The sequence below is a fragment of the Zootoca vivipara genome, chromosome 10 (assembly GCF_965207765.1).
Source record: "Zootoca vivipara chromosome 10, rZooViv2.hap1.1, whole genome shotgun sequence".
Lineage (NCBI taxonomy): Eukaryota > Metazoa > Chordata > Lepidosauria > Squamata > Lacertidae > Zootoca > Zootoca vivipara.
In genome coordinates this window covers 7,375,161-7,398,301 of record NC_142593.1, presented here as the reverse complement: position 1 = coordinate 7,398,301, position 23,141 = coordinate 7,375,161, and positions in this window count along the sequence as shown.

The window sequence follows — 23,141 nt, the reverse complement described above, 5'->3', positions numbered from 1 at the left end:
GCTATCCCGGACATCAGCTGTTAGGTGGGGAGGCTGAGCAGCATTAAACAAAGTCCCACTGCACCTCTGGTCTCTTCAGGACTTCCTCCATCCTCATTGATGTCCTCTTTGGGCTCCAGGAAGAGTCTCCTCGTGAGCCACGAGGACTCTCCAGCTTTCTCCCGCCATTTCCATGTATGAATTGAAGTAGTTAATTATTTCCCAGAGCTGCGCATATATGCAGTCATGCTCAAGTAGAACTCACATAAGTGGTGAGGGGATGCCTGTAATCACTTCCAATGCACCCCAACATCCTTTAAGCCATGGCAGGCTCCTCCTACTCTCAGCTTGCAGTCTGTGCTACTTAAATCCCAGCCATTTCTGATCTGGACCATTGCTTCAGTGGCTACTTACCAGTACGCTTCACCAGGAAAGAGAAAACACTCCTTGAAAAGGAAGGCACAGGTTTGCATAAAATGTACATATGCTAACTTACATGTGTAGATGCACATCTAAAAGCAATTGCTATAAGTGCTATACGTCATCTCACCAGAGTGAGATGGGCAAGATGGGAAAGGACTGTCATCCATTTTGTGTTGGGGTTTTGGTTGTAAAATGGTCTGAAGTTTTTAAAAAAGGATGTTTTTCTCAGAATGTTTCACACAGAAGGGTCAAGGGTTTATCTCAGGAATGTGAGAAACTGCCCTCCCCTGCTGACTGGGTAAAGGGTTGGTAGGGGAGAAATGTTAGTATATATAAGGAGGTAGAAAACAGGATTGTTAGGTAGAAGGTTCTGGAATTGGAAACCTAAAGAGGGGGGGGGGAATGAAAGAACGAACGAACAGGAACGTGTTGCAGGAGGATGGAACAAGGAGAGAACTATGAAGGGACTTGGAAGCTGAACTGAGGGAAGCAAAGTGATAAGCATCGGCTTGGTTAGAGAAACAGTCTGGAATAAGGATAGTTGCGTGTGTTTAGATTAATTTAGTTTTTTATTTACTGCTACGGGTAACTATTCAAATGGTAAGATTAGTAGTTGTGCTTCTTTCCAAAACAGTTTTCTCAAAAACTCTTTGACTTGATACCTTGCCGTTCACCCCATGCACAGCAGTTAACAGAGGGGTTTGCTTGACTGCTTGCCTGGCCACTCTTCCCTCTCATAGTTCAGTCTTCCACAAGCGGGGACAACTGTGGCCAGGCGATCTATGTGCTTGCTCAGACTGCTGTCTAGGGGCTACCTGCTGGTGAGCAACTTCAGACCCTTTGCTCTAGCTTACCATTAACCTGGGCATAGACCAGGCAGCCTTTCAATCTGTGAGTGCCTTTAGAGGGTAGTCCCTAGCAATTGCCCTAATTGCCTCTGCTAAGGCCAAACCTGGGACCCAGGTGGCGCTGTGGGTTAAACCACAGTCTAGGGCTTGCTGATCAGAAGGTCGGCGGTTCAAATCCCTGCAACGGGGTGAGCTCCCATTGCTCGGTCCCAGCTCCTGCCAACCTAGCAGTTCGAAAGCACATCAAGTGCAAGTAGATAAATAGGGACCGCTCCAGCGGGAAGGTAAATGGCGTTTCTGTGCACTGCTCTGGTTCACCAGAAGCAGCTTTGTCATGCTGGCCACATGACCCGGAAGCTGTCTGTGGACAAACGCCGGCTCCCTCAGCCTATAGAGCAAGATGAGCGCCGCAACCCCAGAGTTGGACACGACTGGACCTGATGATCAGAGGCCCCTTTACCTTTACCTTTTAAGGCCAAACCTAGGAGAAAGAAGGTGCTTCCTAAGTAAATAGGCTTAATGGTTTTTTTTATTTTTCTTCTTTTCTAAGAGGCGCTCAGCCACCTCGCTCAAATTCATCATATAAATCAAAGAGAGTCTTTAACAGTGATTCATCAAACACAAAGGAAATTTATAAAAGAAAAGGGGAAACCAAAATGTGCTTAAAAGCCCTTTGGCAATAGACAGCCCAGCAGTGGCTAAATGGAAACAAAACAAGTTTTAATATTCATAATACATAAAAACAAACTGAAAAGCCTTGAGGAAGTATGAAGGAATGAAAAAGGGGCACAGAAGAATCAAGGAATATATACTCATCTATCTATTATTATTTTTGTAAAAGATTTAATGTATGAATTGGCAGGCTAATGTTCAAAACACACACACACACAATACTACTAGCAGATCTGAATTGGCATACTGGTAAATGTTTTATTTAGAATTCAGAGCAGTTTCTTACTGCTCCTTTACCACCATCCTGCAGTTACCTTAGTAAGATAGTTTTACTCAGATTGGTTCAAAAATGTGTGCTGATTTTGTTGTCGGTAAATTAGCATCACTCCTTAAAATAAATGCCTTAATTAGACTGAGAGCCTAGACTCCGAAAATGCTACCCCCAGGGACTGTTTTGAGGTTTACTTGAGATGCAACACTTTTAAAAAGTGGGTGTGAACCTATAAAAGTACTTTTTGAGTAATGCCACATCTGAGAGAAGCAAACTCTGGAGAGATCTGGACGGGAAACATTGGCAATCCAAAGAAAACCTCCACAAAACAAACATTAGGTTTATAAGAATATTTTAATCTCTCCTTTTCTTGTTATTTAATAAAGTTGAGAACATAATGCTATTTTATGAAGTTTTCTTTCTCAATACTATCGTTTATTGCTTTTCCTTTCTTTTCATTTTCGCAAAAAAAGAGTACTTTATACTTCTGCCAATAATGAAGGAATATTATACCCTGGAATCTGCTACTTTTTCTCCCCAGTGAACATTAGGCAGGAACATTTGGCAAGAGAGTGTCAAAATAACAAGTCACAATAGCATGAGTCAATTCCAGAGAATCCCACACTTTCTCTCTCTGTTCCTCTCTGGTCACACACACAGATACACACACATACACTTTCAAAGTGATCTTAGTTCACAAAACACCCCCCCCCCCCATCATCTGGTTAGAATTTCTGTGCCAGTTCATTTGCAGGCAGCCCTTCCACTTCCTCTTCATATGTTCTGAAAACCACAGGGAGGACACATTCGTTATTTTGCAGGAATCAGGAATGAGATGCAATTATGGGAGGCCTCAGCACAAGACTGATAACATCTCCTTCCTGCCAGCCAGCATAGAGGGCAGCCTGTCTGGACCTCAAGGCAACTGATCAGATTGGATCTGCAGCTTTCGAAAAGAGTCTTCACAGCCCAACTGCCCCTGCTTGCTTGCTTACTTAGAACAAAATCATTGTGTCCCTTGGTTATTCTAAGGTCTGCAAAAGCAAATGCTGGCATAAAGATGGTGATGTTCGAATGCTCACGTTGGAATGCATTTTGTGTCTGCTTTTTAGATGTTCCCAGAATCTTCTACCCTGTTGCTGAGGCTTGCAGTTTCAATATAGCTGTCGATGTTGGGTTGCCTTTTGTGTGTTTTGACATTTTAATGCAATCTACATCTGTTGTGTGGACTATTTTCCATATGAGCATAACTAGAAAACTGCAATTCTCTAGCAACAGTTCAATAAATACTATGCACTCCTGTGTTTCCTTGAAATCAATGTGACGTGTTCATGCATAAGTCTGTGCTGGATTGCGACCTGTGTATTTTGGCCCAATCAATTTTGATACGTTCCAGGGCTGGTAGCCAGGATTAACATAGCATGTGGGCACCAGAGTGATTATAATATTATTGTTCAGCTTTCAGAAGAACATTCCCCCCTCTAAGTTTGCTTTACATTTTACACTAGATTTTTCTTAGTAAAATAAAAACAAATGACACCGCCTATTCCATCTGTTTTCTTCTTCTCTTAATGGTTTGGTATTGCAGAGAAACTGGACAGATTGGAGGCTAGGAGCTGCCTAGAGGTTACCATTAATTATGTTAAAGACCATGCAAAATAGAACTGGCTTGTGCTGGAAGCTTTCTTTTCTAAGAAACGGTTGATAGAAATTAAAAACTGGCTAGTCTTTTTTCTGGGGTTGAAGCAATGAGCCACTAATCCCAAGGAATCCCATGGCCTCTTAAAGCTGAGAACAAGCCTTTTTGGCAACATGGAAACGTCTACTGCCGTTGGTCAATCTAGCTTCATATTATTTACACCAACTCTCTGGGGATTCAGACCAAGATCTCTCCCAACCCTACCTGGAGATGCCAGGGATTGAACCTGGGATTTTCTACATGGAAGGCAGATGCTATGGCCCTTCCCTAAAAGAACGAAAAGAGTGTCGCCATGCTACTTCATTGCACCAGCCTTGATTCTGCTTTGGATATCCAACCTGAATTGAGTGAGTGCGAAGGAGAGATGTGCTAGCCCTCCCCACAGCTCCTTTGATGCATATGCTATATACCAGGGATGAGGAAATCTGTGGGCCCACCCCTGACTCTTGGCCATCCTTGCTGAGTTATGGTCCAACAACAACATCTGGTGGCTCACTGGTTCTCCATCCTCTGTATGTGTGTGTCATCAGGAGAACATTTGTATTTTCCCTTTTGATACAACTGGAAGAGTGGAGATATTTCCAGAATAATTTGGAGGATGTGTTTTTAAGTATAAATTCCATCCTTGGGGCAACCTGCACATTAAGTTAAATGTGCTGCTAACAGGGACAATTTCCCCTCTTTATTGCCAGATACAACTGCAGAGGTGGGGATCTTCAACCCTTCCATGCTACAATCACAGCACAAATCGTTCTCCAATGCTACAGCTAGTGATAGGGGGAAGCTCCCATTAGCAACAATGGGAGCTTTTCCCCCTATTGCTAACTGCAGTGCACGGGGCTCCTTTTGTTGTCTGTGGCAGGGCCGGCTCTAGGTAGACCCCTGGTGGCGCGGTGGAAACCATGCTGCGCCCTGTGAGGGCGGGGGCGCCAGAGCGATCTCCGCCCCTCAGCGCCAGGGCGCGCAACCTGCTCGAGATTGCCCTGGTCTGTGGTATGGCGGTAGATGGGTTAAGACAGGGGTCAGCAACCTTTTTCGGCCGTGGGCCAGTCCACCGTCCCTCAGACCATGTGGTGGGCCGGACTATATTTTTTTTTGGGGGGGGGAATGAACGAATTCCTATGCCCCACAAATAACCCAGAGATGCATTTTAACTAAAAGGACACACTCTACTCACACTGGTTCCCGGACCGTCCACGGACCAGATTGAGAAGGCGATTGGGCCGCATCTGGCCCCCGGGCCTTAGGTTGCCTACCCCTGGGTTAAGCTGATCCTCTACATATCCTGCTGTGCCAATGTTAATCTGTGCTGCTGCACCTAGAATTGAAGGCAGGGAATCCCTTGATATCACAAGGGAGTCATTTAGCACAGTGTGTAGCTAGGCTCTAAGTGAAACATGAAAGGCCACTCTAAATTAATTTGTAAACTAGAGGCTACCATTAATTTCAGTTGAATTTTGATGTTTTTCTCCTCAAGAAGGAATTAATTTTATCATCCTGAAATCATTATCTCTAGGGCAGAGGTAACCGTAATGATCTTGGGATGTTTTCCACCATGGTAACCTAAATACCATCTGTTTGCCAGACGTTTCAATGCATTTTCATTCCACATGTTTAGAGATTCAAACTGCCCTTTTAGAAAAGGGGGGGAGGGGAGAAGCATGCTTAATGGGAAAATTTAGTAAAGTGCAACTTAAATAACTAAATTAGGCATGACGGGGAAGAATGCATAGTTGTGAGATTAGTCACCTTTTGAAGAAAGGATTGGTGAGTTTGCATCCTTTAAAGACTTAGTGAGGCCTGCTGCTCTAAACTCATTACACACCACCATAAATTATAAGAGCCTTCTAAACATGCCAGCACTAAAGATGTGGGACACTTCTGCAGTGGAAAGAAAGAAAGTGGCAAGTGGTGGCAAGTTTTGGGTGGGGAAAACAGGAGAGGGAAAAGGTGTGTAAAGTGACAAATAGAGGAAATAAAATCAGATGGGAAAGATTCCTTGGGAGCAAAGAAGTAAATAAGAAAACAGAGATAGGCATAGCTGCCAAGTTTTCCCTTTTCTCGCGAGGAAGCCTATTCAGCATAAGGGAAAATCCCTTAAAAAAAGGGATAACTTGGCAGCTATGGAGATAGGGGAGACTGAAAAGCAGTCCTCCATAATCTTCTAGACAGGAGGCTAGAATTTCTTTTGGGCAGATCTGCAGTAACATTAAATACAATTTAGATAGGTAGCTGTGTTGGTTTGCCATGGTTGAAACAAAATAAAAAAAAATTCCTTCCAGTAGCACCTTAGAGACCAACTAAGTTTGTCATTGGTATGAGCTTTCGTGTGCATGCACACTTCTTTGGATACACACCGTGCTGCTCAGTCCTATGCAGCTTGAATGGCAAATGACTAGAAAAAGAAGCAGACAGACCATTTCTCTTAAGGAGGCTGCCTAGATATCTTGCTTTCAAGCAAAGCAGATGAGGCACATTAAAAAACACCTCCCCTGATTTCTCTTGAACATTTATTCATAAGAAAACAAATTGCTACATCGTTCGGCAAAAGGGTTTCTCAGCCACCTTATACTTTCATGGTGGTATCATGGTGCCACCTTGAAAATCTGGATCAACATCATAGCTGCCAAGTTATCCCTTTTTTTAAGGGATTTTCCCTTATGCTGAATAGGCTTCCTCACGAGAAAAGGGAAAACTTGGCAGCTATGATCAACATGACACTTTGGCATTAAATATTTGCCAGCTGCAGGTTTCATCCTGGACATGATGGGCCGTGATTGAACTTTTGCTTCACTTGACTGTCTACTACTAGCATCATTGCATGGATGCTATTTGTCTGCAAGTAACCATTCAGGCTTGTATAAACACACCTTCTTACTTGGTGTGCTGGAAAAGAGCTATGTGTGTTATAACAGCTGGCGTTCCACTGTTTAGCAAGTAAACATTATGTCCAGGGGTTAAAGTGGATTGGAATAACTCCAGCTCAAATCTACTGTCTACACAGCTACTGTATCAGAAACCCCTCCCTTCGTAATTCTCCTTCCTGTTCCCTAGTTTGGAGCATGTATCACAGGCTTGAAAACAGTGTTGCAAGGTTTTGGTCTCTCTTGAGGGGAACAGTTTAGCTCCATTATACATCAGCTAGCATTTAAATTACCAACATATGTGAAGTGTATATTTCATAGCATTTTGTCCTGTGTCAATCCCATTTTAAATACCAAATTCTATATGATCTTGTAAAAAGGTGATCTGGAAACTGAAGTTGTGTCCAGTTCCTTAGGGATCCATCCAGGTGCAGATTTCCGGTGCTCCTGGTTCAGTGCTGAATTTTTGTGTGTGTTTGCAAGAAAACAGCTGCATAGGTCGCCCAGGTAGCGAGCAGCAAAGATGATCAGAGTCTAGTCTAAAGCACCCCCTGTGAGTTGATCCAATAGGAGTTTTCCACAAAGAACCACCTATGTTTCCACCGAAACTGTGCTGGATTGGCGAAGCTGTTTCACAGTCTTCATGGCACTAAGGGGGTGTAGCAGGGGAGCACATCTGGTGGCTAGAAACTCATGTGAAGCAATGGGAAAGCGAACTACCGTAAGATGTGATGACAATATAGAAGGCAGCATTGTGGCTCTATAATCTCTTTATATACCATAACCACTGACTGCCAATTAACTCAATATACAAATTTACTGTGCTCAGAACTAAGACCATAATTCTCCCTCAGGTCTTCCACATAACTACTGTGAATGATTTTTTTAAAAAAACAATCCAGTGCTTAGACACATGCACAAAGGGAGAATAAACCCACAAGATTACAGGTAATCAGGTTTTCTTCTACAATTTTGTCATCATGTGTTTAAAGCTCATTACCTAGAACAGGTTATGGTATAAAAAGATTAGGATGCAGGCACCCACCTCTGTAATTTTCAAGTCATCTGGTATGTGCATTCAGCAAGCATCACCATTCCTGTGAATAGCTTATTGTAAATAAAATACAGCCGTACAAATAGGGAGGTTGTCAAATTGTGAATTAAAGTGCAGCATGGGGGGGGGGAGAGAGAAAAGATAGAGACAGGTGAAACACAGGAAGGAATTGGGGGGAAGGAGGGAGGGAGAAGAGCTGATATTGCCATCAAATTCCTGAGAATTACCGGTAGTCTAGAAGAGAGCAAGAAAAACCAAAGGTGAGAAAAGGGAAATGGGGGGGGGGGAGGAGTGCAAAGAAAACAAGGAGAAGAAAGTATTACAAAATTAAAGATCAAGAAGAAAGTTTTCTGCCGTTCTCTTCCACCTAGGCCATCAAGTAGGAGGGAAGAATCTGACAATTTTGATGTCTCTCAGTTTCTCATTTTTCAAGTCTTAAGTTCACTTTGCTCCATTTCCACCTCAAGTTATGATTATTTGGGGGGAAATAAACTCTGCATGGAAATTCACATACATTTTCATGCACATTTGTTCCAATAAAACATTTTCTTCAGCAATAGTTTATTCATTAAAAAATGCCCCCCACCCCACCCCAGGGCTGTTCAACATGGTTTTACACATAAATATTTAGGAACCCAACCCCAACCCCTGTTCATGTCATTTGGAGACCCACCCACCCAATTGTTATAAGCACAGCAGGATGAGAAGTCAAAGCTGGATCGAAAGAGCACTTTTAGAGATCTTTCTTACAGAAATGACAACAGTGGAAAGAAACCAGAAACCATTTTTCAAAACAGCCTTTCCTCCAGGTGGTTTCCCCCCCCCTTCCTCTTGTGCTGTCCTTTCAGAATCTGTTATCTCACATTTGGTTCACTTGTTTACAGCATCAGAGACTTTAACAACAGCTTTGGTTTATCACTTTTACCGAACTTGGCAAATGAATGCTCTGCAGTTCTCCACTCCATCAAGCAGATGTTTAAAATCCTCCTGCAATATCAAGGCACTTTTGCATGACCTAAGTGCACAAGGCAAATTTGCCTTGAAAAATTATTCTTCCCATTCTTCTTTTCATTTTCTTCTACTTTTATTTTGCACTGATCAGGAGGTTTCATGTATAATATGGAACAGATGGATGATGCAATATTTTCACACTTAAAAAAGAACATGGAAAGTTCTTTTTCCAGTGCAGAATTGCTTGCATTCTTTGTCCTAATAATGCCATCTGACTCACCGTGGATCACATTCCCCCCACATCCATCATAGCCAAATAATGCATTGTCTAGGGGCCGGCTAGCTTGCCCATCCATGACTGACATTCAGCACATTGTTCTCAGAGTAGACTATAAAGGTTGACAGAAGGTAAATTCTAGACCAGGAGATCAGGCTACAAAACCCTTTTGTGTGTTCTCTTTCCTCTACCCCTTCCAGCATCTCTGTAGCCTCTCTTGGTGCTTAGAGTACTTTCAAGTGCAAGCATGCAGGGTATCACTTTTCTAAAAATTCTGGCCTGCAACCATACACATTCAGCTCTCAGTAAAAAGATATGCCAGCAGAGGAAGCCAAACACAACAGTGAATATGTTATTTTAAAAGAAACCTTTTGCAATATGAGCTCGTATTACCATGATGTCAAAGCTAGCACACTGCTAATCTAATAAAAATGCACTGTAATTTATCAGCATGCCTGCCCTGCTTTTGCCACTATTTCATTTAATCATGTGAAATCTGTACATTTGAATTTTCCTTAAAATGTAATCTAAATGAAGTTATAATGACTTCAGGGCTCAATATGTTTGGGGTATGGTTACTAGACGTCCCCATTTTCCCGGATTTACAAATCTGTCCACAGACAAAATCCATCCCCGGAATGTCCCCGGATTTCATTTAATGCCCCCAGATTTATATTTTAAGTGTTGTAGATTTATTAGTAGGGAGTGAATGTTGCGTGGTTGGTTCAATGGCACAAGACACATCAAATGGGGGCGAGGCAAAATGGCGGGCGCCATGGCAGCAAGCAGCTCCTGAAGCCAGCCAGAGCCAACTGCGCTACAAGGCTGGCTCTGGACTGCTGAGACTGCCACTGCCACTGACGAGGGGGAAACTGGGGGAACCACTGACCACCACCACCCCCGCGACCCAAATCAAGCCAGGAGCGAGAGGGCCTGGCCACCCGGCTGACTGCCCAGCGCTCCCCAGGTAAACACAGCCCATGGGCAATGCATGCTGGCCTCTATCATTTCAGTCAGAGGCAGGCAGAAATATCAGGCAGTTTGCTGTACCTGAGATAAATGGCTGTGGCCAACTAGTAGAGCTACATTTGGCAATAGGTCACACATTGTACCTGACTGGTTTGTGTGACTTAACGTTCAGAATTCACGTTAGGTCTTCATTTGTGACAAAAGACATTGAGTTTGATATAGAAGCCAGAGAGTAGCTGATCTTGAATGTAGATATGAGGCTGGGCAGAGGACAAAAGTGCATTGTGTCTCTTTTTTTGCTCTGTGCACAGCCACAGTTCTTCCAAGAAATGCCTTTGAAACATGATATTGCCAGGAGCTGCCAAAAATAGGCTACCCCTTTTATGGCCAACATAGAGACAGATAAGCTGGACCATGAAGTTGTGCTGATTGATTAATATAACCCCTTTCTGAAGAATAAGGATAATCCAGTATTACAAAGATGGGAATCAGACCCACATGAAATGTGTGGATTTAACTAATAACTGCATCATTTTATGTCCACGTGACGTCCATTATTTGAGCAAAACCATAGCAGAAATTCAGACGTTGAACTAAAGAGAATTCATCTGAATGGCATTAGGTCATCAGAAATCTAAAGCTAGTCCAAAATTTAGATGAGTGTTCTGCACTTAGAAAGTATACATGAAAAAGATTGTCTGTGTCAAAGTAATAAAGTCTGAATAGCCCACCACACCACAAATATAATAAAGGTCTGAACACCAGTACTATTGAACTATGAAACAGAGGTGGTTTATTCTAGAGCAGCCTTAATCAGACTGGTGTCTTCCAGATATTTTGGACTCCCATCAACCTCAGCCAGAATTATGTAGTTACAGTGCTTTTCTTCTGGAAAAAAAGGGTGCTGGTACTGGATACCTTTGAGTACTCTCAGAAGAAAGCACCAAGAAGCTAACAAAATTGTATTCCCAAATGCTCCTCCGACTTCCCTGCTAAACATTGTTAGAAATGCAAGTCATATTGTGAAGCACTTCTTGCATTTTAGACTAAGTAAGGTCTGGTTATTCCGTGTCCAAAAAAAGGAATGAAAACTGCTCATAGCACATGCATACCAGACAAAAGGCAAAAAATTTTTACCAGAGGTGTAAAATATAAATAGTGGGCCGTATGATCCAAAGTATAGCTATAGTTGCATGCTATTCTTCTGAGATTCATGGTCTATATAAGAATCCCTTCCATTTTTACCTGGCAATGTCACTCGTTTTTACTCAGAGACAATGGAACTCCAAAATGGTGTGATGAAAGAGTTTCGCCAAGATCCCCAGATGTGAAGGCTTGAGGAAGTTTAAAGAAGATATCTTAGGTCCACTACTTGATCACTGTGGTTGTTATGTGGGTAAAGATTGGAGACAGGTGGGTGCTACTCAGATTGGCTGACACAGGGAGACAGACAGAGAGTATAGTTTTGCATATAATTAGTTAAGTTGCTTTTTTTTAAAAAAAACAGCAATTGTGCACAAATGGTTCGGATGTAAGAGACAGTTTGAGGCAAGCAAAGTTTGATTGTGCCAGAACTGCAAAATCCCTTGTATAAATCCATTAAAAATGGCTTCCTCCTACATTTTTATTCCCAGCTCAGCAGATTTCAATAGGTTTTTGCATCCCACCTCCATTTAATCCCTGAGCTTTGAACTCACTGTCCTCAAGCAGGCCCTTAGCCACCTCATCTAATACACTCATCAGTATCTGAAGTTATTTTTATATTTTTATTTTTTAACAAATATTTTAAGTGGTTTTCTCTCTCCTGCCTTCTTTGGGCTTTAACTAAAACTGTGGTTTCCTTCCGTTACGATTTATTAATGAGATCTCACGCAGAGGAATATGTCTTAAGCATACCCTGTTCTGGCTCCGATCCAACTCCACAAGCATTTATGGCTCTTTCACAGAAATAGAGATCTTCACCAAAACAAAATAAACAAAAAGAGAGACTTTTCAACTCGTATTTCCCCAGAGAGTGCTGCTCCAGCCAAACCACCCCTGGAAACATACTGTATTTTAATCCATATGAGCAAAGAGGAATTCTGGGATTGTTGCCTGATTTGCTTAGGCTAAGCATCAAATTACAGGGGGGGGGGGCTTCTGTTGTTTCTGTGTATCACGCTATTGCTTAATATACAGGAGATAATATTGAAAAATAAATAAAACAACGCTTTGTGGCACCACTATGACATCAGAGACTGTAACCACTCGGAATGCAAAAAATGCAAATCCCTGGCCTGGAAAATATCTCTAAGCAGATTGCATGAATTCGTAGCCTAGATGAGCTAAGGGCAAGATTCTTTAGCTTTCCGCTTGGAAAACAAAACAAAACAAAACAGGTTTAACAGACATAAAGGTGGTGTACAGTTGAAAAATTGGCACTGAAAGCCAGAAATCAAGCTGGGGGAAGAGGATGGCACCCAAAGAGGTGGAAGAAATGTGGCTTTTTATTGAGTTGTCCCTTTTATAATGATTTATGGAAATATCTTATAACCCCATATTTATCTCGGTTTAGTTCCCGACTAAGAGAACGGCAGGCAGTATATTTGCTAAACAAGCCCACTGGGAAAATAACCTTCTCGGTGGCTAAATTCCTCTTCCTGGCGCTCAAGTGTCGGAAACGTATAATCGAATGCCTTGATGTGGGTTACCTGTAGGAGGTTCAGTAGCGCGGTCATACTTCATTTATATATCCCTCTGATGCCTTCAGTTTTATATTTTTTATACTTTTATATTTGTATTGAGAAATGTTTTTTTCTTTCTGACTATCGGTCGAATAAAGTATAGTGTATTGTATTGAAATGTGGCTGCCCGAGGGAGGGAGGGAGGTGCCAACCGGCAGAAAATATGGGGGCACTGGCCCCCCTAAATATTTTATTGGGCAGACTAAAGGGACCAGGGCCCCATAGAGTTGGCACCTATGGAGTGAATCATGGCGGATCATGCGGAAAGGGTGGGAAAGTAGCAACGATTTCCAGTGGCTTCCGTTGTTGCATCACACCATGCCCACTGGCATGTTTAGCATGGCATACTGGTATATCAAAAGTCTCAGTTCCAGAACACAATCAGTAAAAAGGGAAAGGGAAAGGACCCCTGACAGTTAAGTCCAGTTGCAGATGACTCTGGGGTTGTGGCGCTCATCTCGCTTTACTGGCCAAGGCCGGCGTTTGTCCGCAGTTTTTCTGGGTCATGTGGCCAGCATGACTAAGCCGCTTCTGGCGCAACAGAACACCGAAACCAGAGCAGCGCACAGAACCACCATTTACCTTCCCACCTATTTATCTACTTGCACTTTTGGGCGTGCTTTCGGACTGCTAGGTTGGCAGGAGCAGGGACCGAGCAACGGGAGCTCACCCTGTCGCAGGGATTCAAACCGCCGACCTTCTGATCGGCAAGCCCAAGAGGCTCAGTGGATTAGACCACAGAGCCACCCACGTCCCGGACATAACCAGTACTGCAGTGTAAAAATGAGACAGAAAATGAGAAACACTTAGTATTATAATAAGGAAAATTAACCTATTATCTCCCTCGTCTGAATGCAGCCTAAGTGTACTTACATTACTGTACATGCATCTGTCCTGCCATATAAACATGCATAGCACACATGTGGGATAACTGTGGCCAGTTGCACCCTTCTGTTGTTCTTTCATGATGGGAATCAAATGCCTGTGGGTGCTTCAAAGAGGACCATACAGTATAATGTATTCTTTTGAGCAGCCTCCCCACACAGATATGCCTTATAGCAGCTCAGCATACTATAATGTGAGCAGAACTCAAGTTATAAATCCAGATGCACACAAAATGGAAATGTAGGGAGGAGCTTTGAAAAGTTAGTTCTTACTCATCAACCATCTAAGGCCCCCTCGCACATCCCAATCCACGCATGGAGCTCCTATATGAGCAGGTGGTTCCCTGGATCTGTCACCTCCACTGGGGCAAACCTCTTTGTGGTAGCAGATGCTCCTTGTTAGGACATAGGAAGGGTCTGTACTTCTCAAGCTGTAGCACCTTTAAATGGAGAGAGAAAAAGTTGCTTTCTCCATTATTTTTAGACATGTTATACATTTATTAGTATTAATTTTCCTTATGGTAATAAAAGCACATGACTTTGCAGGCCAAAAGATACAAGAAACAGAACCAGTAAAAATAAAAAGAGGGTTTTTATAATTAAAAAAAAAGCCTTACGAAAACATTCTTGACTGAGTATTTTTATGCAATGTGTATAGAAAATAAATGGCAGCCTTTAGTATGATTTTTTTATTGAAATGGTTTGCATAGCTCACAAGTTGCATAATGCAAGAATCCAGAGCTTATGCACAGGGAAGTCACACTGGTAAAGTGTTGGATGGAGCAGATATTTTGTACCAATGCAAATCTAAATATTGGCCAAAATACCAAATGGGTCTGCTATTGGAACCCATTACCAGGACCAGACATACGCTATTTAACTATACACACACACACACACACACACACACACACACACACACACACACACACCAAATAAACTGTGTTTTTGGAAAACCAAAATTCTGCACACAGGAAATCCAAGTTTTCTTTTCATTCAAATTTTGGAAATGAGACTAAAAGTGTGATCCTATGTGTATCCTCAGCCAGTGAATTCAATGGGACTTGCTTCCAAGTAGTATGCAGCCTAGCTTATATGCATTCTATCAATCTCAAACCATCCCCCCCCCCTGAACTACATCTCTGTTATTCACTTATGCACATGTGGGGGAGGTCAAAAATACTTTCAGGTGTCACATGTGAAATCTTTCTGAGTTCTTTGGGGCGGTGACTGATGAATCAGGAAACAGAACCAGACACCAGAAGCACCAGACCAGCATTAGGAACATTTTATCTCAACCCATCTGCGCCTCAGTCTCCTCTGTTTGAAAGACAGATCATAAATTGTTACTGCATTCATTAATTTGTTTTCAAGAATCACAAATTACGCTGTTATTTTATCTGCCAAGTCTGCAAAGGGAATTGGAATGTTGCAGCCAAGCCCAACTTTATAGCACCAGAAGTCGACAACGCCCTGGTTTCTTCATCTAATATGAGCATTTAGCGAAAACTTTGCTGCTTTAAAAAAAAAAATAGGGAGGTTGGGAAAGGTCATCCCTTTCTTAATTTCCACTGCCATCATTACAGATATATGTACCAGAGACTCTGCTGCCTGCCTGTGTGTACATGCTGGATCGAGGCAGAGCAATCAAACACACCATTCTCCTGCTCTTACTATGTCTTTAACCAATTTACAAGATACATTTTGAAAGCTCAGAGAAAACACATTTTTGCTATTTTTTAAATTAACTTTTAACTCTAGTCAAGACTGTAAATTCTGCAAGTGCACTTGAAGAAAAATCATAAGCAAGAAACCTAAACAGAAATCAGAATGGCCTCCTCGCTGCAAATGACTCTGCCAGTGGGGAATAATTTCAATTTGTATGCTACTTTTGTTTTATAGCTAAACAGATTATATGAAGACAAGTATTCCATTAACCCCAGGAGTCTGCTCATAGTTTGATATGAGTGCACCAAGTCTCTTGGTCTGTGGTTTTTCATTTCTTTCCTTTTTCCTTTCATGATCACTCCATTGCAGGACAGCTCTTGTGAGAGACTGACTGCACCGACAGTCAAATACGCCCCAGCCAATATCTAGAAGGACAGTCACCATCGGAACTATTATTCGTTTTTATCCAGCATTTTCTCCATGGAACTTGAATAGGCGCATATGTGGAATGCCCTCCCACTAGAGGTCAAAGAGAACAACAATTACCAGACCTTTAGAAGGCATCTCAAGGCAGCCCTGTTTAGGGAAGCTTTTAATGTTTGATGGATTTCTGTATTTTAATGTTTGATGGATCTCTGTATTTTAGAATTTCTGTTTTGTTGGAAGCCGCCCAGAGTGGCTGGGGGAACCCGGCCAGATGGGCGGGGTATAAATAATAAATTATTATTATTATTATTATTATTATTATTATTATTATTATTATTATTATTATTATTATATGGCTCTCTCCCACACCATTTCCATCTGCCCAACAACCCTGAGAGGTAGGTTAGGATGAAAGACTGTGAGTAACTCAAGGTCATCCAGTGGATTTCATGGCTACATCTGGATTTGAACCTGGATTTTCTCAATCCTAGTCAAACATTTTAACTCCTGCGTTTGTCCTCAGTTTTTCCAGGTCATGTGGCCAGCATGACTAAGCCACTTCTGGCGAAACCAGAGCAGTGCACGGAAATGCCGTTTACTTTCCTGCCGGAGTGGTACCTATTTATCTACTTGAACTTTGATGTGCTTTTGAACTGCTAGGTTGGCAGGAGCTGGTACTGAGCAACGGGGATTCGGACCGCCAACCGTCTGATCAGCAAGCCCTAGGCTCACTGGTTTAGACCACAGCACCACCTGCAAAAAAGATGTGTACAGATACGGGAATGGGATCATACCAAGGAATGAAAACTACAAGGCAATTGCAGGATAGCATGAACAAAACCACACAAGTACAGACCCGTCTAAGACTGGAGGCACTGCTTCCTAATAATTGTTTGTGATTAACAGTTTCCCCCAAAGAAAGTGAACTGAATTGAACTGGAGTGAGCGCCATAACCCTCCATGTCCAATCTACCTTTTATGCCAGCCTCTTTCACAATAAGCTGGGCCTGTAAATTTAGCATGGGAGGGTTCCTTTTTTTCCAGAGTCTTCGAGATTCCTGCAGAAAACCGTCTCCCTCTCCCTGGCACGTTTAAATCCTTCTAATGTCACTCCTGGTCAGCTCCAGAGGAAACAGGTGGTTTTCATGCGGAATGTTGGAAAGTATGACAATGTGTCTTTTTATTCTGAGATAAATTGAAAATGAAAATTATCTGAGGCCCTAGAAAATTTACAGGTAGCTTGTTAAGCAGCTCCTCTCACCCAACCTTTATTGACTTGGCCAGGTGGCATCTATTCTACTTCCTAGGTAAAGGTACCCCTGACCGTTAGCTCCAGTCACGGACGACTCTGGGGTTGCGGCACTCATCTCGCTCTACAGGCCAAGGGAGCCAGCATGTGTCCGGAGACAGCTTCTGGGTCATGTGGCCAGCATGACTAAGCCGCTTCTGGCGAACCAGAGCAGCGCACGGAAACGCCGTTTACCTTCCCGCCAGAGCGGTGCCTATTTATCTACTTGCACTTCGTGCTTTCTTTCGAACTGCTAGGTGGGCAGGAGCTGAGACCGAACAGCGGGAGCTCACCCCATCATGGGGATTCGAACCGCTGACCTTCTGATCAGCAAGCCCTAGGCTCGGTGGTTTATACCACAGCGCCACCCGCATCCCATTCTACTTCCTAGAATGGTACAATTAGTATGTGTGAAGCTCTTATTCAGCTTGCAATTGTTATCCCTCTGCCATTCTTAAAATAATGAAGATAAAAAAAGCACAAAGTTTCACAAAAGATAAAGAACTCAGGCTGTTTTGTATGAAATATAAGAAACGAAACCCAGTTTTGAACAATTTATTATTATTATTGAAAACTGTAGCAGCCTGTGCCTGGAAATACCCTTGGGCTCTAAAGATGATATCAGTAAATAAATATTCACAGCTTCCTGAAGATTCCCCCCCCCCCAAAGATGTTCTTTTCTGAGGTTTTTTTCCCCTTTCTCCCTTCTCTCACTCTTTCTTCAATTTCTTTTGACCTTTAAAAAACCAGTCATTATTTGCAGCTTGATTTTTTCAAGATGTTCTCTGGTACAAAATGATGGCAGTGAATTCAATTTGAGAGTCAGCTCATGAAATGCAATATATATATAACAGGCTAAAGAAGGTATTGCTTTAGGCATGATTTTATGAAGCAAACAACCATTCAGAGTATTTCACCTTGGAGTGAAGCATATCCTTTTCAGTGCAGTGCCCTTTCGCTCTGGAGCCGAACCATTTTACAAGGGGTATATTTAAACCATTCACAGGCATCCGAACAAAATGTGCACTGCTCAGCTACATTTCAGGTAACTCTTATAAAGCACTGTATACATGGGTGATTTGCTCATATCAATACTGTTCAACAACTTCCTTGCCCTCCTTAATGAGTGGAATAACACTTTTATTCATCAGCAACATTTTGAAAACCTGAGAGTATGTTGTGGATCTGTGCTGAAATCAAACCTTGGCAAAAAAATTATTAGCGTGCTCTTTAAACAAAATCACCTTGTGGTTCTTTATTGCCCTCTTGCACAACTACAGTTAAAGGTGCCTCACGATCTTTACCCCCCTCTTCCAATATTTCAACAGAATAGCAAACAAACCCATAGCATTAGAAACACAAGCATACTGAAAATGCTTGCAGGGCGTGACATGGTGGCAACCTTCAAAAGCATCAGGTGGAAATCCGTGGCCTAATCCAGACTAGTGGAAATGAGCTAAGTTATTCTGCCTAAGGAAGGGGAAGATCTTCCATTAAGTGTCCAAGTCTGCACACTTACAGGAGCATGGCCTGTAGTGATGCTGAATGAACATTCATGGGATTTCACTGGGTCTTTCTTAGTTCCAGACGTTTGTTCAAACTGGCCCAATCATGGCAGAGGAGATGGAAAACAGACTGTGAAGTGTACCGTAATCTAATGTTCGTATGCAGTGCCCAGTTCACACTTAATCTTAGATACATCATGGTAGAGGCAAGCATATGAACTAAAGCGTAGATAATTTTGTGCAACTGATAGATAAATGATTCTCCTCCAGAAAACTGGTGCTTGAATACTTACAGACTAACATGGGTAACTCAGATTTAGGAATGGTTATCAATCTCTTCATTGCTGGGGGAAAAATGGCAATGTCTTATGAGTGGAAAGCATTTCTCTTCTGATGTCTGAAAGATTATACAGAATGTGAGATCTTGTCATATTCTAACAGCTGCAGTGTATGTTTTCAGATGATTATCATTTCATAAAAAGTTAAAGCTGATAAAACTGGAAATAGGCATTAGGGGGGAAAAGGGCCCCAAGTTTAAAATGAACTATTGTGTGATTCTGTTCACAGCTAAACCTGCAGAAGAAATTGGCTCAGTTAATTTTGGGGTGGGGAAAATAGGGCTTGATGACTGGAAGATACTCTCCAGAGGTTATGCTCCTGTTACTGTATTAGATTTGTGTGTCCAGCTGTGCAAATCCATTTCAAGTGTGTAGCTTCTTTCAAAGCTCCACAGGAGGGACGGAACAGACCCTCCAGGGAATTCCTCTTAGAATTCCTCTCCAAGCCAGAACCTTACATGCTTCCCTGACAAGCCTTCCAACCACTTGAAATGTTACCCAGTGAAAGATTTATTTATGTGCCAAGCTCATACCCACCTTCCTGCAGGGAGTGCCAAGCCCCGCAAGGCTTCCTTCCACCAGAGTTTCTTCCCAGACATTTTGGCTTTTTAATAGCAAGCAATTACCAAACCTCAGCCAAACCAGGGAACATTTCTCTGCTCATTGTCTACACTCAGATAAGGGAGCACCCTGATGCAAATGTTACAAAAGGTGCTACTTAGAAAACCCATCCAATAATACCACAAAAAATGTGGTCATTTACATGACCATCTATAAACAGATTGAGTGTTATCTAGACAGTAATTTGCTGTGGGCTGTCTAAATCTCTTTACGACAGTTTCCCTTAAACTTGTATATTTGCTGTGTACAAGTCAAGGTCCTGGACTTTGATCTTTGAGAACATAAACAGAATCTAGGTGTCTCTTTCGCAGTGGGGCAGTTTGATATTACTCTCTCTACTATAATATTTTTATAAAAGAAATCCATAGCAGAAATCCTTTTAAAACAGAACTATGAAGCAGTCAAAGGTTCTGCGGGCGTAAAAACATTGTATAGTTATGTTTGTTTCACATATTTAAAGCATCGTGCTTAGGAAGGCCACTTTTGAATTGCCAAAAAGAGAGGGAGATCACCAATTTGTATAACATGTATATATGCTAATGTATATGTTTAGATGCAAATATATACACATCAACATAGTGATCAGGATACAACTGTCTGCAGACAAACGTCGGCACCCTCGGCCAGTAAAGCGAGATGTGTGCTGCAACCCCAGAGTCTTCTGCGACTGGCCTAACTGTCAGGGGTCCTTTACCTTTAAAAGCACTGCAGCAGGGGGACAACAACCACATCTCCAACTGCTTTCTCCCACACTTGCCATCTAGTTGGGATGGGGTGGCGCCTATTAGATTTTCTCACCCTCATGTCCAACATGTCTCGCCCTCTATCCCAACCAGTTGGTGATTCTAAATCCCCATGCTTTGAATTTCCCCACCCACAAGCAGGAGCCAAGGGTAGAGTGGGTGACAAGGAAATTCAACAAGTCAACAGGACAGTGATAGCACATCAAGCCTGCTGTAGTACTAGACACACAAGGGAGAAGGAAGGAGGTGTGGTGCTTGATTTTGGTGGCAGCCATGAAGTCCCCCTAAAGACAAGTCCAGCCTGGGTTAACTTACCTGCAGCATCCTGGGAAGTTCAGCATGTCTAGATTTTCAATGTGGCTCTAGCAGTCACAAAAGGAAGCTTGATCTAGAGAACAACATAAAACAATCCAACAGCTGTCTGCATATACAAAGCTGTTTGCGAACACAGAGAAATAACTCCCATAAGAATGCTATCTACAATGTCTGGTACATATAAACAATGTGCGTGTGGCTAACACTTCTCTTTGGTTATGCAAAATCTCCCATGTAGATGGATTAACAGATATCCATGTATTTGTTTAACACAGGGTTGGGGAACCACAAACCACAAACTCTATCATCCTTGACCATGCTGCCTGAGGCCGAGGGGCGCTGGAGTCCAATATCTTCCAGAGGGCCACAGGTTTGCCTCCCCTGGCTTAACAATTACCCCTACAGTTAGTGAAGTCAAAATAAAGGGGTATTTGACTCCTCTTCCGTTTGTAGCTTTGTTTTAGCAACATGTGTGGTCCAGTTTGCAGTTTATATTGGGAAAGGGTTTATAAAGCAGTGATCCAGTAAAGAATTGAGCAATATCTCTATGTTTACCATACATGGGGTAAATACCCTCTGTAATACTTACATTTCATATAAATAACAATCCCGTTTTTAGGAGGCAGCCAAGCAAGCAAATATGATATATTAGGAAGACAAAAGACCCACAGACTGGGGAGAGCTTTAAAGACAGTTTGTGTAAGCATTTATGTGCTGCTCTCTGGAATTTGTATTTTCATATTCAAGGAGAAAATAAACCTTCCTTTCTGAACAGTGATGGTAGCATATCCACATACATAGGCACCTACCTCTGAAAGAGGACAACCAATCAGAGTAGAATTGTGTTTTGAAGATACCCACTCACCTGCTGGAGTCTCACACTCTACAGAAGTATGAGATACAGTGGTACCTCTACTTACGAATTTAATGCGTTCCGAACGCACATTTGTAAGTCGAAAAAATTTGTAAGTCGAATCCCATAGGAATGCATTGGGAGAAAAAATTCGTAAGTAGAAGCAACCCTATCTAAAAATTCGTAAGTAGAAAAAATCCTATCTAAACCGCATCCAAGATGGCGGACGGAGCTCCATTCGTAAGTAGAAAAATTCGTAAGTAGAGTTATTCGTAAGTAGAGGTACCACTGTATATAAATCTTCAGAGGCTGCACTGGGTCCCTAGATGATGACCTTCATTAGTCAGTTGGGATGTGGGTGGCACTGTGGTCTAAACCACTGAGCCTTTGGGGCAGTTTGAATTAGCGTGATGGGGTGAGCTTTTGCATTTGCTACATCAGGCAGAAAAATCATTAAGCGGTCCACCAAGACCATTAGCAATTTTCAAGAGGTCCATGGAGGTAATTTTTTGGGGGGAAACACTGGTATAGTGGTTGGTGTGTTGGGTTGGAACTGAGGAGACCTGATTAAAAAGCCCCACCAAACCACAAAACTCACCTTGTGTCTTGAGGAATAATGATGGGAATCCAGAGCCAGTGTGGGATGACAAGTTAAGAATGCTGGACTTGGGACACAAAGAAACTGGTTCAATGCCTGGCCATCCCCACTAGCCAGAGAATGGCTGAGTGGCCTTGGACCAGTCACTATCTTTCATCCTAACCTACCTCACAGGGTTGTTGTGATGATAAAATGGGGAGGGACAGAACCATGTGTGCCTTCTGAAGTCATTGGAGGAAGGGCAAGATATAAATGTAAATGAACACCACAAATCCATCATCATGTGTAAGGATGGCACACCTATACTCATCTGTGCAATGTATTTGTGTGCTGTGGCATATAAACAAGGGAGATGGTTGTGTAGGTTTTACACTATTTCCTACACAAGAGGGAATTCATGTGAAAGAGACCAGAGTCTTAAGTTTCTAAACTGTGAATCATCTCCTGAGTGTAAAAACAGATGCAGAACAGAGTGCATACTTGCTGGGAAATGCTTCGAAAAAGATTGTCAGATTGACTCCTAATTGTTGGGCCCTTCCATACTAATGTAAGATTTTAAGACAACATTTATCTCACAAATCCAGGTTCCTTTTGGTTCTGGAAAATAGCTTTAGTTTTGATTTTTATGACAGATTGAGCCACGGTCTCCTAGAGAAAAAAGTGCCCGTCTTTGACAGGCCATAGATGCTGATGCCCCTGGTGGTCAAATGACTGTGAAACTCTGAAATTAAGGTAGCACTAAACCAGGGGTCAGCAACCTTTTTCACCGCTGTCCCTGTCCCTCAGACCATGTGGTGGTGGGGGATGAACAAATTCCTACCCCCCCAAATAACCCAGAGATGCATTTTAAATAAAAGCATATATTCTACTAATGTAAAAACACCAGGCAGGCCCCACAAATAACCCAGAGATGCATTTTAAATAAAAGGACACATTCTACTCATGTAAAAACACGCTGATTCCCGGACCGTCCGCGGGCCAGATTGAGAAGGCGATTGGGCCACATCCGGCCCACAGGCCTTAGGTTGCCTACTCCTGCACTAAACTAAAAACAAAACAAATATGTCTGTGTGCAGGACACTCTTGATGCAAAAGTTTTTAATCCCTTAGGTTTATATTTTTCCTTTGCCTTTTCAAGGTGGCAACGAATGCCACACAAGAGACATGGGTGG